This window comes from Catharus ustulatus, chromosome 1 (assembly GCF_009819885.2).
Source record: "Catharus ustulatus isolate bCatUst1 chromosome 1, bCatUst1.pri.v2, whole genome shotgun sequence".
In the NCBI taxonomy this organism is placed as follows: Eukaryota; Metazoa; Chordata; class Aves; order Passeriformes; family Turdidae; genus Catharus; species Catharus ustulatus.
Genome location: NC_046221.1, coordinates 161,505,923 through 161,523,281, shown reverse-complemented (window position 1 = coordinate 161,523,281; position 17,359 = coordinate 161,505,923). Strand labels below are relative to the sequence as shown.

Sequence of the window (17,359 nt, the reverse complement as noted above, 5' to 3'; positions counted from 1 at the left end):
TTGTTTTTCCGTCAAGTCTCTTCAAATCTCCCTGCCTTTGTCCCCCTGGTTTCAGAAGCAGTGGTTGGATGTTTCTGTTCTATGCAAACATTAATGCAAAATATGAGAATGACCTTGAAAAAAATGTAATCAGTGTGTTCTTTTACAGTAATTATAAGGATGGGCTAGAAAGGAAAAATTTGAGCTATTGCAAAATATCTAAAGGTAGAAAGAGGTCTTTCCAAGTTAAATGTGAATGCATTGTACATAATTTTCCAACCTTCTATCACACCAGCCTGAGAATTGCATATATAGGTATAGATCTATTTCCTTAAGCATTCCTAATAACTGCATAAATATGGAATAATCTGAAGGAAGATTATTGTCACTCTATTTATTTTGTTTCTCACTCATCCTTGAATACCAATCACATTATCCTAAAGCAGACAGCTAAAATTTAAACAAACAAACAAACAAACAAACTCCTATCCAAAAAACATCTGCATCCTTTTCCTGGCTCTGAGGAGTGTGAGGAGGGCTGGGCTGGCTGAACCTGTGCTAAACCAATTCTCAAGCTCTGCTTCATACCCACTTGAGAAAGATCAGTGCCTTTAGGAGACTCTCCCCCTTTTAAAATATCTAACTCAGAATTCAGTCACTTACCCTGCTTGTTTAACCACCTGCCATTTAGATTTTTAATGCCAAGTGAGTTGAACCTTACACACTGAACCTTTGGGTTCGTAGCCCAAAGTGCTCCCTAACACGAGGTGCCTCAATGACCAAAAAACTCAGGTCAATAAATCAGGTTTAATCCTGGAGATTTTTGTCCTGATGGGCCAAAAGAGAAGATGGTGGGGAAGGAAGGGATGTTGTAAATATTCATCTTCCCTCGTAGTCAAATAGGACTAAGTGCAGAAGTTTTGAAAAACTTTCAGGACAGGGTCGTGAGTATGGTCAGGACTGAGAATCACTGAGTTCATTTTTCATGGATTTACTGATAAAGTCACTGACAATCTTCAGGAAAAAGCAGATTTTAGTAATTTTAGTAGACCACCAGCATAATTTTTCATTTCCAGTCTTCCATGGGTCCTATATAAGATGAATAACCCTGGCTTGTCTCCTAAGACTTCCATGGAAATTGATTGGCCCTTTAATTTTTCAAGAGCTTTGAGCTGATGAATATTGAGTTTGCTGATGACCACTGAGTTTTTATAATCAGTCTCAGTTGCCAAACTCCAACCAAGCAATTAGGACATTGACAAAAGACTATGTCCTCTGAAAATTAAAATTCTTGCCACATGGACCATGGTCTTAAACAGTGGTACAAAAAAATGACAATTTTTAAACCATGGCCTGAGTAGAAAAAAAGTATTACAGTAATTTCACGAATACAAGCCGCACCAATTTGACCAAAATTTTGGTGGAAACCCGGAAGTGCGGCTAATATTCCGGGGCGGCTAATCTATTAACAAAATTCTAAAAGCTGCCAACACGGAAGTGAGAGCCCGCGGCAGCCCCAAGCCAAGCTGGAGCCCGGCCGGCCCCGGCTGAGGTGGGAAAGCCTGGCAGAGGCGGGGCCAGCAGTGCGGGGGCGGGCGGCAGAGCCTGAGCCAGCAGGGCGGGGCAGGGAGGGCGGCAGAGCCTGAGCCAGCATGGCGGGGGAGCCCGGGAGAACTGGGGCTAGCAGTGCAGGGGAGCATGGCAGAAGCAGGAAGGCCGGCGGGTGGGGCTGCCTGGCAGCGGGGGAAGCCCAGCATAATCGGGGCCAGCAGCGTGGGGGAGCCCGGCGGTGCGGGGGCCTGCAGTGCCGGCCAGGGCGAGGAAACGCGGCGGCGGTGCAGACGGGAGGGGGCGGCCGGCGAGCCTGGTGGCGGCGGCGGCAGCCCTGCCGGCGGGGCGAGCGAAAGCGGCGCTCGCGAAGCGCCGCCGCCGCTCGCGAAGCGCCGCCGCCGCTCGCGGAAGCGCCGCCGCTCGCGAAAGCGCCGCCGCGGGGCGGGCGCGGCGCTCGCGAGGCGCGGCGCTCGCGAGGCGCGGCGCAGGGCGAGCGAAAGCGGCAGCGGGGCGGGCGGCGAGCCCGGCGGCGGCAGCCCTGCCAGCCGGGCGAGCGAACGCGGCAGCGGGGCGGTGCTGACGGGAGAGGGGGGCCAGCGAGCCCGGCGGCGGCGGCAGCACCAGCCGGCCCGCCCTGCCGAGCCGTGGCGCTGAGCTGGGCCACCCGGCCCCGTCGGCAACCATGAGCGGGCCGAGCCTTCCTGGCCCCGCCCCGAGCCAGTAAAGCCCGCTATGCCGCGATCCTGTTACTAATTGGCCAATTTGTGAAAGCTGCGCACGGATTCTCGCGACGAACGAAAGTGCGGCTAATATTCGGGGTGCGGCTTATCTATTGACAAAGACAGCAACATTGTCGAGGCACCGGGGGTGCGGCTTATAATCCGTGCGGCTTGTATTCGTGAAACTACTGTATTTTGTTCATACCTGCTTTCACTTGCAACAGTTTCCACCACCCTATTTCCATTATTTGCTTCCAAGTTATTAGTGCTGTTATTTAGTTAATTTGGGGGATTTTGTTTGCTTGATTACAAACAGGTGTATCTGCTCTAGGGCATTCACTGATTTCTACACAGGCTCAAGAATAATGACCCTGAGTGGCATCATTGTATTGAAAAAACTATTTTAACACAAATCAGCTCCCAAGGATAAATATACCAGCTGGTTCCTCCAAAAGGTTGTGAGGAGAATTAAATTCAAAGAAGAATAAGCTCGTGAGCAGTTCAGGGGTTATAGGAGGAGGATTCATATAAAGAATGTTCGATAGACTGCCATGTCCTTCTCCTCTTGGGAAGTGTTTGTGCATCACTTTCAGGAAATAAATGGCATTTTGTATAGAAATGCTTTAGCAAAATCTGTTTCCTTTTGATGTATGTGAAGTCATAATCTTGTAGGGGTCTTTTCTGTGATTCAACTGCTCCATGTGGCATTCAGCTCTTTTTATATAACTGGCTTGCAGAAGGAAACGCATGCATCTATTCCACTAAGAATGGATGTTTTAGCAGGTGTCAGGTCATAAAATCACTTTATACCACTTCTTGGAGCAGTTTATGATCACTGGATATTGTATCTCTGGTCCATGATATGGGGCATTGCTGTATTGATTAAATGCCTTAGGCTGTTGCAGGGGGAAAAAATAAGGATATTTAATCAATAGACCTGTGCTTTAGTTACTGTTCCTGTCAGGCTGGAACAGAAATAGCTCAAGAAAGGGGCAGCTTCTCAGACAATCTGAGGGAGTTAAAGTTTGAAGAAAGCTAAATAATGCCTTTGCAGACCTGTGAGGGAAGATAATCAACTTAGCAATTGCAAGAGCAGAGATTGAGTTACCAGATCAATCTTACTTAAGGGTTCAAAAGGGCTGAGAAAGGGACTTTGGGACGTAGAAGAGAGCCCCAAGGAAACAGTGGCTCAAACATGAGTGGAATAAATTCTTCTGGTTGCCAGTGGTGTGTCCTGATCCTGAATGACTCGTGTGTGAGGATTAATTACTGCTCAGCTAAAGCACCTCCTTCAGTGAGAGACTGCAGGGATGAGTCTCTCCTTGTCTGTGATGTAGTGAAAGGGAAGAGTCAGTTGTCCCAAGATTCCCTAACATTGTTATGGAATCTCACAGCTGTGGTGTTTTCTTGCCATTTTTTACCTGTTATTACATTACTTTAGCTTCAGACCCATATCTTTAGATATTGTCCTTTGAGTACTCTCAAGTGGCCATTCCACCCAGTGGAAATCCAGGACAGGTGAGTCCCCCTGAGGATGGAGGAGAAGGTGTTAATTCTGTGTTGAATGGTCAAGAATAGGCACCTCTTTCTACCACCTTTCAGAAGTGATATGGAAAAAAAAAAAAACAAAAACCCAAGTTGAAAAGAATAGCATGTATGAAAAAACTAGAAGTGTGTATAGATTATCAGAATGAAGACTTAGAGGAAAGTTTATTGCACTGTACATGTACTGTGCTTGCAGGAGAATACTGAGCATTCACGGTTTGAAATGTTGCAGGGAGAAAACACAACAAAAATCAATGCCTAGAAGCTGGAGCCAGGCACTTTATACTTTACTTCATTATTTCTAACAGAAAGGGTAATAGAAAACTGGTGGAGATTACTAAAAGAGCAGAAGGTTTTTAATCTTCTGCTGCATTGCAATCCATGCTGCTTTCCTTCCTCAGTGCTGGCTTTCTCTGAGGGAATTATTTGTACCTGATCCATGTGAAACACTGTCACAGGGAGAGTGGCAGCTTCAGACAAGCCCTGCCTTGGACTCAAATTTTCACAACACTTTAAGGAATTTCTCTGGCCCAAAAGTTCTAATGATGACAAATATGATATATTTGTAAAAATTAATTATTTGTTAATCAGATAAGAGATAAAGGATGAAAGATCTTAATCAGAGTTACTTACTCCACAATACAAACCAGAAGAACTACTGGGAGATTACAGCAGAACATAAAATTGCACTATATCAAGGCACCTGTATTAAAGCCAGCAAAAGAAATAGTATTGATTAGGAGTGGAATGTAATTTACAACAAAATGATGATAATGTTCAAATTCCTTCACCCTGCCCTGGAAGTAACCATGAAGCAGCATTCTCACTCACAGAAAAAACTCCAGGTATTTCCAGGGAGATGTACAGAAGATTTCTACTTTGTGAAAGTTTGGTGTGCCTTTGAAAGCTGCAAAGTGAGTGTCTGTCAGTCAGAAATCCAGATTAATTTGGCAGATCTCACTTCAACACTAAGATGTTTATTGGCAGTTGGGAGATGCCAGACCTGTGGTTACCCCAAGGCACCAAAATAGCTCCCTACAAGACAGCTTGTCCTGTCTCAGTTATCTGACTGGACACCAATCCACAGATAAACTCTTGTGGGGATGAGACACCCTGCCACAAACACGTGGTGCCAAGGCAGACAGCCTGAATTAATGAATTAATGAAGGTGACATAATTCCTTTTCTCATCCCCAGTCTGTGGGAATTCATTGAATAAACCCCCTGTATTAGCTGCCTGCCTTTTTCTTCATTTTAGCAGAGTGTAAGAAAGGGATTGGCTCTCGAGCTGGGCTCTTGGAGCTGGGTACACTGAGTCATTACTGCTTGGGGTGGAAAGGACTGCTGTATGTATTCAAGAACAAATACAGCTTGACAGCCTACAAGCTGTTAAGACAACCTGACCTTTGTGTGTCTACTCCAAGAACAGTAAGTTCAATTAGCTGTAATGCTTCCAGGTCCTGTACCACCATTAGGAAATGCCTTATTCAGCTAAAGCTGTGATTTTTTATTTATTTATTTATTTATTTAATTCTCTCTTTTTTTTTTTTTTTTTTTTTTGGTCAGCATAAAAAGCATTAAAGGATCCATTGTAAGTACTGCCAGCAATAAGGGGTAGAGTCTCATATTCAGCAAGGTCTAAAAAAATTAATTAGCTTTATTCCTTAAATACAAAATAAATACATTCTGTCATAGCCAGAAGCTTCAGGGCTGAGTTTTAGCCAGTTGGGTTCAAGCCAAGATGACAGGTCTGGCAGCTGTTGGAAACATTTTGGAGTGGAGTTTGGGCTGGTCCCTGGCAGTTGAGAGATCAGCTGAAATCACCAAGTCCTTCTACAATGATAAATTGAGTGTTTTAAATAAAAAGGCCAATACATAGGATAGTGGAGAGGGACTCTATCCATGGTCTGTCAGTAGTTCACATCTCCTCAGCTGTCATTGAAATGCCTCAGTTTACCCCTTCTGAAGGGATACTGTGATCCCTTGTGATCTTTTGTGTTGTAAGTGGTTAAGTGAGGTCTTTGACATCACCACAGCATTTCCAGAAGCTTCCAGTGTCTGAGGGATGAAAAGTAGAGATAAAATGTTGATTTTTGTTGGAGCAGAATGGAGAACTGCAGTGAAAACAAAATTGTTTTATATGAAGTTTTGAGAGATTGTCAGATGAATTTGCTTGGATATTGGAGCTCTGAGGCTTCCTGAGTGAGGGTCCATGGAAAGCTCCCTATGATTTTGGTGAAGGGTGTTTTTGAGAATCCCGGGAGCTATGAGGAGCTGGAGAAACAACAGTGTTTACCTGCTGTCCACATCACACAAGAAATGCTCCCTTTCTCTCCATTTCTTACATAATAATATATGTTAGTGCCTCTGAAACAAAGCTGGACCTCCATCATGTATCCCAAAAGAAAATCTCCTCCTGAGGGAACCCCCAGTTTAAATAGACTCTCCTGGGCATAGATCGCCAAAGAATGGTTCTGCAGAACATTCAGTGCTCCTTGTAGCATTTCAGTGGCTTCAAGAGACCCCAAATTGAATCCCCTGTTTCAGGTGAGATACAGGGACAGGACAAACCCATGGCCTTCTGGATCAACATCTGAAGGCCCTGTGGAATGTCCCAAAGTCTTTCAAATGGCACTAGATTCTGAGACATCTGAATTGAAATTACAGTAATTTTACGACTATAAGGTGCACTGGAGTATAAGGCGCATCAGGTGTCGGCAAATTTCTGAACTTTGTCCGTATATAAGGCGCACCGGACTATAAGGCGCACTTTTTTTTTCAGCGAGGATCCGCGTACAACAAAGTAACGAATTAGTAACGGAATCACACAATCATGGGGTTTACTGGCAGGTGCTCAATTTGCAAACATTTTTCACAGATTGGCATAGCCTTTAAACGCAGCTCCAGCGCCCTCTCTGTGCCACGGGCCCCAGCACTCCCGCCCACCTCTGGCGCCAACTGGTGTAGCTCGGCTCCTGCGGTGCTGCCGCAGCTCGCAGCTCGCGGCTCCCGTGGTGCCAACCCCCATCGCGGCTCGGCACTCCTGCAGCCACCGCCCCTCGCGGCTCGGCTCACAGCTCGGCTCGCAGCTCGCACTTCCGGGTTGGCAAATTTCCAAACTTTGTCCATATATAAGGCACACTTCTGGGTTTCAATCAAAATTTTAGTCAAAAGGGTGTTCCTTACAGTTGTGAAATTACTGTAAATTAAAATCTTGCTTCTTTTCCTCCTGCTGCTGCCTGAGGAGCTGCCTACCCAGATTTGTGCCCTTCCCTGCCACTTGACCAATACCTCACTAAGGAAACACCACGGGTACCTTGCCCTGCTGCTCTGCTGTCCCAGGTTTAATGGCAAAGATAGTTACTTTCTCATGGACTGCATTCTAGAGGCTGTGAATTTCTTTCCCTGTATCCATCATACATTGTTCAATGCTTATTTTTCTTCAGCTGGCACCCAAATACCTTTTGAAGTCCTGGCTTGGGCTGGCATCACAGCTTCTCAGTAGGGGAAAGAAAAGAGACATTAATCTAGTTTTAAGAGCTGTTCCTCTGTCTCTCTGCATTGATTTGTGTGGAACTGTCCTTTTGACTCCCTTTTCCGTCTGACTTCTCATTGCCTTCTGATGAGAGCCACTCTGAAAGTGCAGGGTTGGATTTACATCGATTATTCCCTTTGTTGTCTCTCTGTGACCCCTTCTGAACTATGAACTCAGAGCTGTGGCTTGGTCGTGAAGGGCTTTTATTCCTATCACACTGACTATAAATATGGATTAACAGCTGAATGTGACAGGCAATCTGAGCTTGTTTCTCTGGACAAGGAAAAAACCCTTTTTACCCTGGATTAAACTGCAGTTTTTTCCTAAGAGAGAAACATATTGGGAAAAACAACAATGTCAAACTCTGCATTTAGAGTTTTTAGGATGAGAGAGACAAGCAAAAAATGCTCATGCCTTGATACCATTAGGCATTGTAAAGTTAATCTTTACGAAGAACAATCTTTACAAAAGAGCAATTTTAATTAGCTCTGTTTTCTTAGTAAGTACCTTGTTAATCTGTTTAATATATTTTTGCAAGATACACAAAGTGTTAATTTATCTATTAGTCTTTCCTTTGGAACACAAATAGCAAGTACTAATAATGTCTGCCTAAATGCAATTACAGCTAATAAATCAAGGAGCAGTTTTTTCAGGCTTTATATTCCTGCTATTTTCCCCTGGATTTTCGTTTGTTTCTTGTTCTTTTTTCTCTGTCTCCTCACATGCATATTCTCAGGCTACACCAGCAATCTTTGGAAATTTCCTCTTTGAATAAAGTACATCTTTCCATATACCAGCAACAAATCCAGATACAGCACGTAGTACCAGTTTTCTGCAGTTGCAAGAGCAAGTTATCAGGTTATAAAAAAATCCCCAATCCTTATCTACTCTTCTTAGCAGTAGAATAATTCATATCTGTCATTTACTAAATTTTTGGAAGAGCAGCAGAATGCAGTCAGGACTGTATTGTATGACCTTCATCAACAAACAAACAAACAAACAAAAAAGTTTATTTCTTTAGTATTAACTGTTTTTAATACAAACTGTCAGTGACTTTTTTAGGGAGAGGGGGAAAAATTGAGACACTTTTGTTTCATAATTCAGTACCCAATCCAGCTTTTATTCAATTTGACCTTTAGAGGGGATACCTCATCCCACAAGGGACTGGGTCAGGGTCATGGATCCATGTGACCATCACTCTTTGGGGAGGTTTGAATCTGAAATTTTTCCCTACTCTGTGAAGCAGCAGAATCATATTATTGATTCAAAGTCAGTCAGGCTCCAAGACAATGAAAAATAAATGCAGGTATAAACACAATGTTTTGACAACTACTGTTTTCCATTATTGTCTTTTACATCATGTGAAATGCATGGTGAGATCAGCTGGTCCATCTGCACATAACCACAGGCTGTTTAGAGAGGCATGCCAAGAAAATCCTGCTCATTTCCACCAGCTCCTCTTCATCTGGACTTCACTGCTGTGAGAATTATTTTCTGTGGCCATTAAAAGGGCTGTTGGACTGGTGCCACAATATCCAGCTTGCTCCTGCCAGTGAGGACAGACTGTGGAGCTGTGGTGTGGTTGTTACCACTGCTGGAGCTCCTCCTTCCTGCTCAAAGCCCAGTCCATCCCCTAGGTTTTCCCCACTGAGAGTTCCACTGCCTCTCTTTCCCTCTGGATTCCATAATATTGATGGTAGAAAAATAGGAGAGAGATGGACAGGCCTGTGGTCAAGGGAAATGCTGGATGCCATTATCACAGGGACACAGAGCTTTTGAAAGTTTGTGGTCATAGAATCATGGAATTGTTTAGGTTGGAAAAAAGCCCTGAAGATCACCAAGTCCAGCCATTAGCCCAGCACTGCCAAGGCCACCACTGGACAATGTCCCAGGTGCCACACCTAAATGTCTTTAAATCCCTCCAGGGGTGGTGACTCCACCACTGCCCTGGGCACACTCTTCTAATGCTTGGCCATCTCTTCTGTGGTTTAATTGTTACTAATATCCAATCTAAACTGCCTCTGGTACAACTTGAGGCATTTTCCTCTTGTCCTGTTGCTGCACAGGAAAAGAGACCAACACCCACCTGGCTACAGCCTCCTGTCAGGGGTTCATAGAAAGTGAATGTAGAAATGATTTCAGCAATTCCTTCTGGTCCTTGCAGACGGAAGTGAAAATTTAAGTATGCCATAAATAGTGTATGTACACTATAGAATATAGACATATAAAATGCCCACTTGTATTTTGGCAACAGTTGGTAACAGTTATGCTTTAAAAATATATAAGTAACATATGGTGATTATGGCAATGTCATTTTAATGAAGCTTTAATTGAAGTGATTTGCTGTGCTGTGAAGAGAAAGTCTAACAAGCAAGATCAAATGAGCACGAAGGGAAACCAAACCAGAGCTCTTGAAGGCCTGTGTTTTACCAGTAGGGCTAGAGACTGGTAGAAACAGAAGAGTTTTAAAAGACAGCTTTAATTTTCAAGGAAAAGTAAGCCTAGGATTTTCAACTTTTCAAATAGATTTAAGCAAATGAAGAAGCATGTCAGATTTGACATCCTCGCCCCTGTCCCTTCATACTTAATGAAGTGTCACTAAAGTCTATAAGATAAAGCAATATTTAATCCAATATCTGAAGCTTCCTCCCACTGGACTGTGTTTTCAGCTGCAAAACTTGACAAAGACTCAGCCTGTGGCACTACATCAACTTCCACCTCTTGCCAGTCTTGTCCTTTGTGACGTTGACTCTGATGGATTTCACTGAAACACATTAGTTCTCATCTCACTCGTTTTTTGGCAGACTGATGGAGTTACAGCAGGGTGGATGTCGTGGAGTTCTGCATTGTGCATCAACAACAACATGGGCATTTAATACTTTTCTGTAATCTCTGTGAATGATGAGGATGAGCAGAGGAGAAAGGACGGACATCTTGATAATCAAGTCCCTGGTGAAGTTTAAAACATTAGCTCTCAGAAATAAACTTCTGGCATGCACAGTGATGGAATTCACACTAGAAGAAGAGAGAAATATGGAAAGCAAAATGATTAATATTCACAGTCACTTTTCTGATCGCAACAGCAATAAGAGAGCGAGAGAAAACTGCTAAAAATAACTTTCTGCATAGAAATCAGTCTAAGCAGAGCCAAATATGTGATGCATTGCTTTTTCAAACACACTGAACAGGCACTTTAGTCCATCAGGTGTGGAATGAATCTCTTAACACTTTGACATGACCACAGTTCAATCTGTGTAGCAGTAGCCAATTATTCCACTAAAGCATGCCCATTTTGTAAAAGGGGAAAGAAAACCATCATAGAATCATGGAATCATAGAAAGGCTTGGGTTGGAAGGGACTTTAAAGCCCATCTCATTTCAACTCCCCCTGCCATGGGCAGGGACACTTTCCATGAGACCAGGCTGCTCCATGCTCCTTCCAGCCTGGTCTTGGACATTTCCAGGGGCAGCCACAGCTCCTCTGGGCAACATTTGCAGTTTCTCACCACCCTCTGAGTAAAGAATTTATTTCTAGTATCTTATCTAAATCTCTCCTCTTTTAGTTTAAAGCTGTTCCCCCTGATATCACTATCTGCCCGTTAAAAAAGCTGCTCTCCCTGTTTTTCATAAAACTCCTTCAAGTACTGGAGGGTCACAGCGAGGTCTCCCCAGAGACTTCTCCAGGCTGAACAACCCCACACACTAAAAATCTTCACCCCCCTTTTGTCTGAGTGTACATAAACAAGGTATGAAAGATTCCTCGATTCTAACATTGAGTTTGATCTCATAGTTCCTGACTAGAGAATATTAACTTTGGACTATCAGCAAATGAAATCCCAAAACAACAACACATTGTTCATTCTCATATTTAATGGCCCAGGTGTTGGGGAAAATGGAGCTTTTTCCAAACCTTTTTGTTGGTGGGATAGCTCAGGCAGGCTGTTATTCCTGTTTAACAGTTATCTGTGTTGTCCCATGGTAATTCTCTAGGGAATAATGGCAATGTAAACATTCTCAGAGAGGTGAGAAGAAGTTCAGCCTTTCATCACTCCTTTGAGAAATGACCACAGGAGTTTGTTTTCCTGTTTTCCACTGAACATGAAATGAAACTCCCTCCACAGGTCCACAGAATTCACTGGATAGAGATTCCTTAATCCCTGTGGCCAAGGCAGGGTTTCAAAGGGATGAGAGGTCAGATGGAAAGACCTCTCTCCAAATTTGTTTTCCAACAAGTTTGGAAAAGTTCGGCTTTGGATTTGAATTTTTAGAAACCAGGATGGTTCTTTTTCTTTTAAACCTCCCTTCTTCTCCTTTGCACTTTGTCTGCAGACATGTTGTTTCCAAGCATGTGCCATTTGTGGGTCTTTGCATCTGCTCTGCATAAATTTACAACCATTCATCTGGTTTCTATCAAGTTGGCCAAAGCAGAAACCTTCAGTTTTACATTCCTAAGAATTTTGGAAAAACCTTTACCCAGGTAGAGGAGAAATACTATTCATAACTCCACCAGGGGAATGGGTATAGGGCAAGTTCATTTCCTGCTATATATAAAATACCCCATACAACAGAAGGCTTGAGAAAAACAACCTTGGTACTGTTGGTGCTCTCTGAGTTACTAAAATCTGAAGTAAACTTCAAAATGATCCATCATGACTGCAGCAGAGAGTATGGAACAAATGGACTGACTGTGTTTGTGGTGCTCTGAGATAAAAATCAAACAGGATTTGTAGTGAAGATTTATATTTTTTTATTAGAATGACCCAGATATCTGGGAGAAAAACAAAACCAAAGATTCTGTTGGGAGCATAGACCCTTGGAGTGGCCTGAAGAATGGCTCATGTGCCTCAAAGTTTTCCGCCTGCTCTCTCTAATAAAAGATTTTTGCTCCTCCTACAAAGCTTTTTTGACTGATGTCACACTGATCTAAATTACCTGCAACTCCTCCATGGCAGCAGGATTGGAAGTAGGCGATCTCTGAGGTCCCCTCAAGCTAAAATGTTCTGTGATTCAATGATATTGTGAAGAAAAAGTATCAAGGCAAGGAAAAGTTAGGAAAAAAAAAAAAAAGTTATTTAGTTATTACAGAATCAAGCCCTGAAAATCTGTTTGTCTGAGGGTTTTATAGTGTTTAAATCTCAGATTATGATGATGTTGCATGCACCATGGACAGACACAGACAGTTTTGAGCTACAAGAATCTTCAATTTTATGGCTAAAATTTTTCCCCTCACTTGAAAAAAGTCCTGTGCCCGGTGACTGAGCACACACAAAAATCAAAAGCATACAAATGAGGAGGTGGCTGCTGTGGTCATGTGTAGGTACCAAGAGATTTTCCATTTAATAGAGCCCAACACCTGGCTATTTAATAGAGGTCACCAGCTAAATCAGTTAGAAATGGCTCAGGCAGGCATGTGGATGCAGGGCTGAATTAGAAATAAGTGAATCCTAGCTTTGGCCACAAATGTGTGGAAAATGAAACTAAATTAAGTTGCTTCAGCCCTTTCACTGGCACAAACTGATATAAATTGGTTTCATTAAAAAACCCTAATATATTTTAAGGCTGCAGTCCTAACCTATTACGTTTTGTGTGGTTGCTGAGAGCAAGTAGCTTAGTGGCATTTTATGTAGCAAATGAACGGGGGACAAATAGAATTTTATTGCTTTGTAAATGAAAAGGCTGGGAAGTTTTGGAATAAAATTGATTTTCACATCTGGAAAAGTTTGCCTTATCATTAGCGCTGTGCTTGCTCTCTCTCTCTTACTCTACTTATTTTTCACTCCATTGTTTTCCACTTATTTTGCAAGGCAGCCATGTAATTTCCATTCTCATTCATTCTTGTTCCCAAATTGTGTTTTTCTTTTCCAAGCACAATGTTTGAAAACGCTTGCACAGGGGCAGCTCAGCTGAACTGTTCCTTGGATGAAGTGGGCTGCACGTTGCTCTCTGCTTTTTTCTATCTCAGACCTCTGGGGACAATATTTGCAAAAGTGGTTTTGGAGCATTTTCAGAAACCCTGGCTGTGTTTAATGGAGTTTTTATAAACTTCATGATCCACTGCTCTTCCCAACTTTTCAGTGTCATGAAGAAAATTCACCCATAGTATGATGCAGCATTATATGGAAATACAGGAACATACACAGCACCTGGACTACTATGGGAACACCACAAATATTTGGAAGGGTTTATTGCCTCAGGTTATGCACCTCCTTGCAGCTTTTGTAAGAGCTGGGTGGTTTGGCATTTCTTCACAGACTTTTGCCACTTGCATGAGACACTCTTCAGAAGTTCATTTGCAGATCATTTTTTTCCCCCTATTTAATCCCTGTTTAGAAACCACATGTGCCTCTGTTGGGAAGTGGCAATTTGGCTCAAAATGTATGGAATAGTGTATCATTGGGCCAAACTGTATTTTTTGTAAATTAGAAGTGCCAGTTTAGTAAGGAAAGGGATAAAGCAGTGGGTGCTCCATTCTGCATATTCCATTTGTTCTCTGTCACAGGATGATGCAATTTCTCATCCCACAACACAGACACAGCCCAGGGTTGCTAGATGTGTCTCACTTCTTTTCAGATAATCACAGAATTGTCTAGGTTGGAAAACACCTCTGAAATCATCAGCTGCAGCTGTCAACCCAGCATCACCACCGTGTTCACCACGAAACCTTGTCCTTATGTGCCAGAGCCACACATTCCAGGAGTGATAGATTAGATATTAGGAAGAAATTCTTCCCTGGGAGGGTGCTGAGGGCCTGGAACAAATTGCCCAGGCAAGCTGTGGCTGCCCCATCCCTGGAAGTGTCCATGGCCAGGTTGGGTCTTGGTTTTAGCAACCAAGTGTAAAGGAAAATGTCCTGGATCTTGGCAGGAGTGTTGCAAATAAATGATCTTTAAGGTTCCTTTGAAACCAAACCATTCTGTGTTTCTGTGATTTTATCCTTGGACATTATCCTTCTGTGTTACAGAAATGTTTGCAGGAGCCTGTTCTGCCCCTTCCCACTGTGCTGGTTCTGTGCTTACTTTCATTAATTCCTTTCTTATGAAAAGGCAAAAATTCAACATGCTAAAAGAAAAAAAAAAAAAAATCTTATCACAGCAGTCAGCTGTGAGTTTGGGTTGGTGATTACAAAGTGTCTTGAGTTTATTATGGCCTTCTAGCTAGATTAAAACCTGGAAACCTCCACACCTTCCCTTTTGCTTTGTCTTGCTAAGTCCCATTAGGCACAGACGATTTTCCTAGTGAAGATCTGCTCCTCAGTTTTGCCTCCAGTGATGTCAGCTGGTCACCTTTTCCTGGCACTGAATGCAATTTAGAGTGAATAAATTCAGTAAGATTCTTTGCCAAGAATTACTCAGCTCTTCATGCCGAAATATTAATCAATAATGCCTCTTAAAATTTCTCTTCACTCCAATCATTTTTATAGCGTTGCAATTTACTGCATGGAAGCAGGCTACTAAAAGATAGAAAAAACAGCTGTTAAACCACATTATTATTAATATTTATCTGTCATTTACAGAGCCCCAAAAGGTGTTCACAGCACTTTTGTGTTGCTCAGCAATCCAGACAACACAACAGCTTTCCCAAGGACTGCAGCTATAAATATGTAAATACAGGACAAAGAGGCTCTCTTGTCAGAGAAATGTCTTCAAACAATCCCATGGAACTTTCTGCCCAGAATGTCCTGAGGAACCTTTTTTGGGCTTTGAAAATGGGGAGGTGAAGAGCACACCCAAATTTGTAGGAACACAATTCTCGATCTCAGACTTTGAAAAAAGGAAAATTAATTTAGCCATGAAAAAGAAGATGAAATTATGTAGAGGTATGTGCAGGACAGAGGGCTCTGATTTAGAGCCAGGAGATATTTTAGTTTGGTTTGGATTGGTTCTGTTTCTCCCTTGGAACCTTTCCAATATTTAATTTGTTATCCCAAACTTGCTCTGGCATAAATCTAAATATTTATGGGTTTTCTTCCTATTTTACTGCAATGAATGGACCAGCTTGGCAAAAACACTTTTCTGAACACCAGAATGCTGAGGAGACCCATGCTCATAACACTCTTACATGGGTTCAGGTTATCCAGGGTCATTTCTTGTCATTTCTATAAGTCCCAAGGGAGAAGCGTGATCATTAGAGCTGATGTTACACCAGGGAGAAGTTTTGGTAAAGAATTAGATACTCTCTTTTGGTAAAGAATTATATTACTCTTTAATTAATAACAAATTAATTCCATGCTCACTGATGATGGATAGAATCTCCCTAAGCCTCAGAGCTTCACTCCTGCAAAGTGTTGGAGAGGAAGACAAAACAGCTCTCCCAGAACAGCCTCAAGCTGCTGGTGAGAAATTCATGGGGCACCATCAGTTCAAGGCTCAGGCTGGACTGAGGACAGGGATATTTACAGCACATTCCTCAGGGCCTTTGTTTTATTGAAACCTTTTCCTTGTGTTTCTGTGTTAGGTCTTGATGCAGAGCAACTCACCAGAGGCTGGATCAGTTGCAGATACTCCAGGATGATATTAAATGTGATGGTGGGTGTGCACTGAAGAAGATTGAGTAGGAGAGGTGGAATGTGTGTTTGTAAAGGGAAAACAGAGCATGGTGGCACATTTTAAAATGGCACCTTGAGGAAGGTCATAGAATCATAGAACTGTACTCATAAAATGGTTTGGGTTGGAAGGGACTTTTTAAGATCATCTCATTCCAAACCCCTGCCATGGGCAGGGACATCTTCCACTATCCCACTTTGCTCCAAGCCACATCCAGCCTGATCTTGGACACTCACAGGACTGGGGAGTCCAGAACCTCTCTGGACAGGTCCTCTTGATTGACCCATCTGTAAAATCAGTGTGGGACTGTGCTCCTCAACACCATTCCCTACTGAACTTGCATTAATAAATAAGGAGACTTCTCACAATATTTTGTCCCACATCCTGCCCTGTAATTGAGAGAATTGTACTCAGTCCTGGAAGAACTGTGTGATTCAGGACAGGGCAATTTTGGTTTGAAAGGTCTGAAGGAAGAGCAGGGTTCAGGCTTCAGTGGCTTTCAGACAGTGAAAATAGCACAAATGTGTTTTTATAACCAAGGTTCCAAATAGTGGCAATTACACTGATTATGCTGTGAATGTCTTGTTTTCATGTTTTATAAATCCTTTATTTCTTTACCGTTGTGAGTGGACAAGAGAGTTGGCTTTTCTCTGATAAAAAATATAGGAATGGAATCTCATTAGTTACTATCTGTGAGCAGCAGGAGGAAAGCAATGCCAGTGCACTTTTGCTTGCCTAAGAAAACACAATATCACATGCTGAAAGAAAGTGTGGCAGCATCCAGTGTCCAGACACTGGAAAAGAAGGCTTGATAGATAAGTACCACCTTGGAGATGCCAGTGAGTCTTGGTCTTCCCAGGCTGCACTTCAAGAGTTCATCAGTGGTTTAGTGACATCCACCTTTCCCAAACACACAAATCATGTTGTGAGCCTTGACAGGTAATTGAGTAACAGCAAGATTTTAGACAAGATAATTCCTCCCTTTACCTCTCTAAAATACCTACCCACCCTTTAAAACTCAAGATAAGATTTGTTTAATTTTTTTAAATCCAAATATGAAGTCTATCCTGCTGACGTTTGAGAAATATTTGGAGGAAGTTTGTTTGCATCCACGTTTTTTTTTTCTGAATTCATGCTTTTGCCAATCATGGTATATTGTAAAAAAAAAACCAACAAAAAAAAAATCCTAAATGCTGCAAGGAAAGATTCCAGCCTGCTTTGGTCACACTGGATCAGCTACTCTCCCACAGAGGGGGCAATATGAGAAGTCTTTTCAGGACACTGTTTAGTCACAGTTGGAGCTGGGTTTAAAATAAGAAGGCACAATATTGTACTTGATCCCTTCTCCAGTTTGAGAGCTTTCCTCATTGCTGCTTGCACAGCTCATTCCTGCTCATGCTGGAATAAAAGCTGATTTCTCCTGGGGTGAGACAAGCGCATGAAGAGAGGGCCCATGTCTCTTGGGAAGGAGGATCAACATTTCAATGTT

At 42.6% G+C, this 17,359-nt stretch overlaps 1 protein-coding gene across 2 annotated transcripts in view; it reads left to right on the top strand.

Annotated features, from left to right (window-relative positions):
- The window catches only part of TSNARE1 (t-SNARE domain containing 1), a 460,525-nt gene that overhangs the window by 311,420 nt on the left and 131,746 nt on the right, over positions 1–17,359 (top strand). The gene's annotated exons all lie outside the window — the stretch shown is intronic.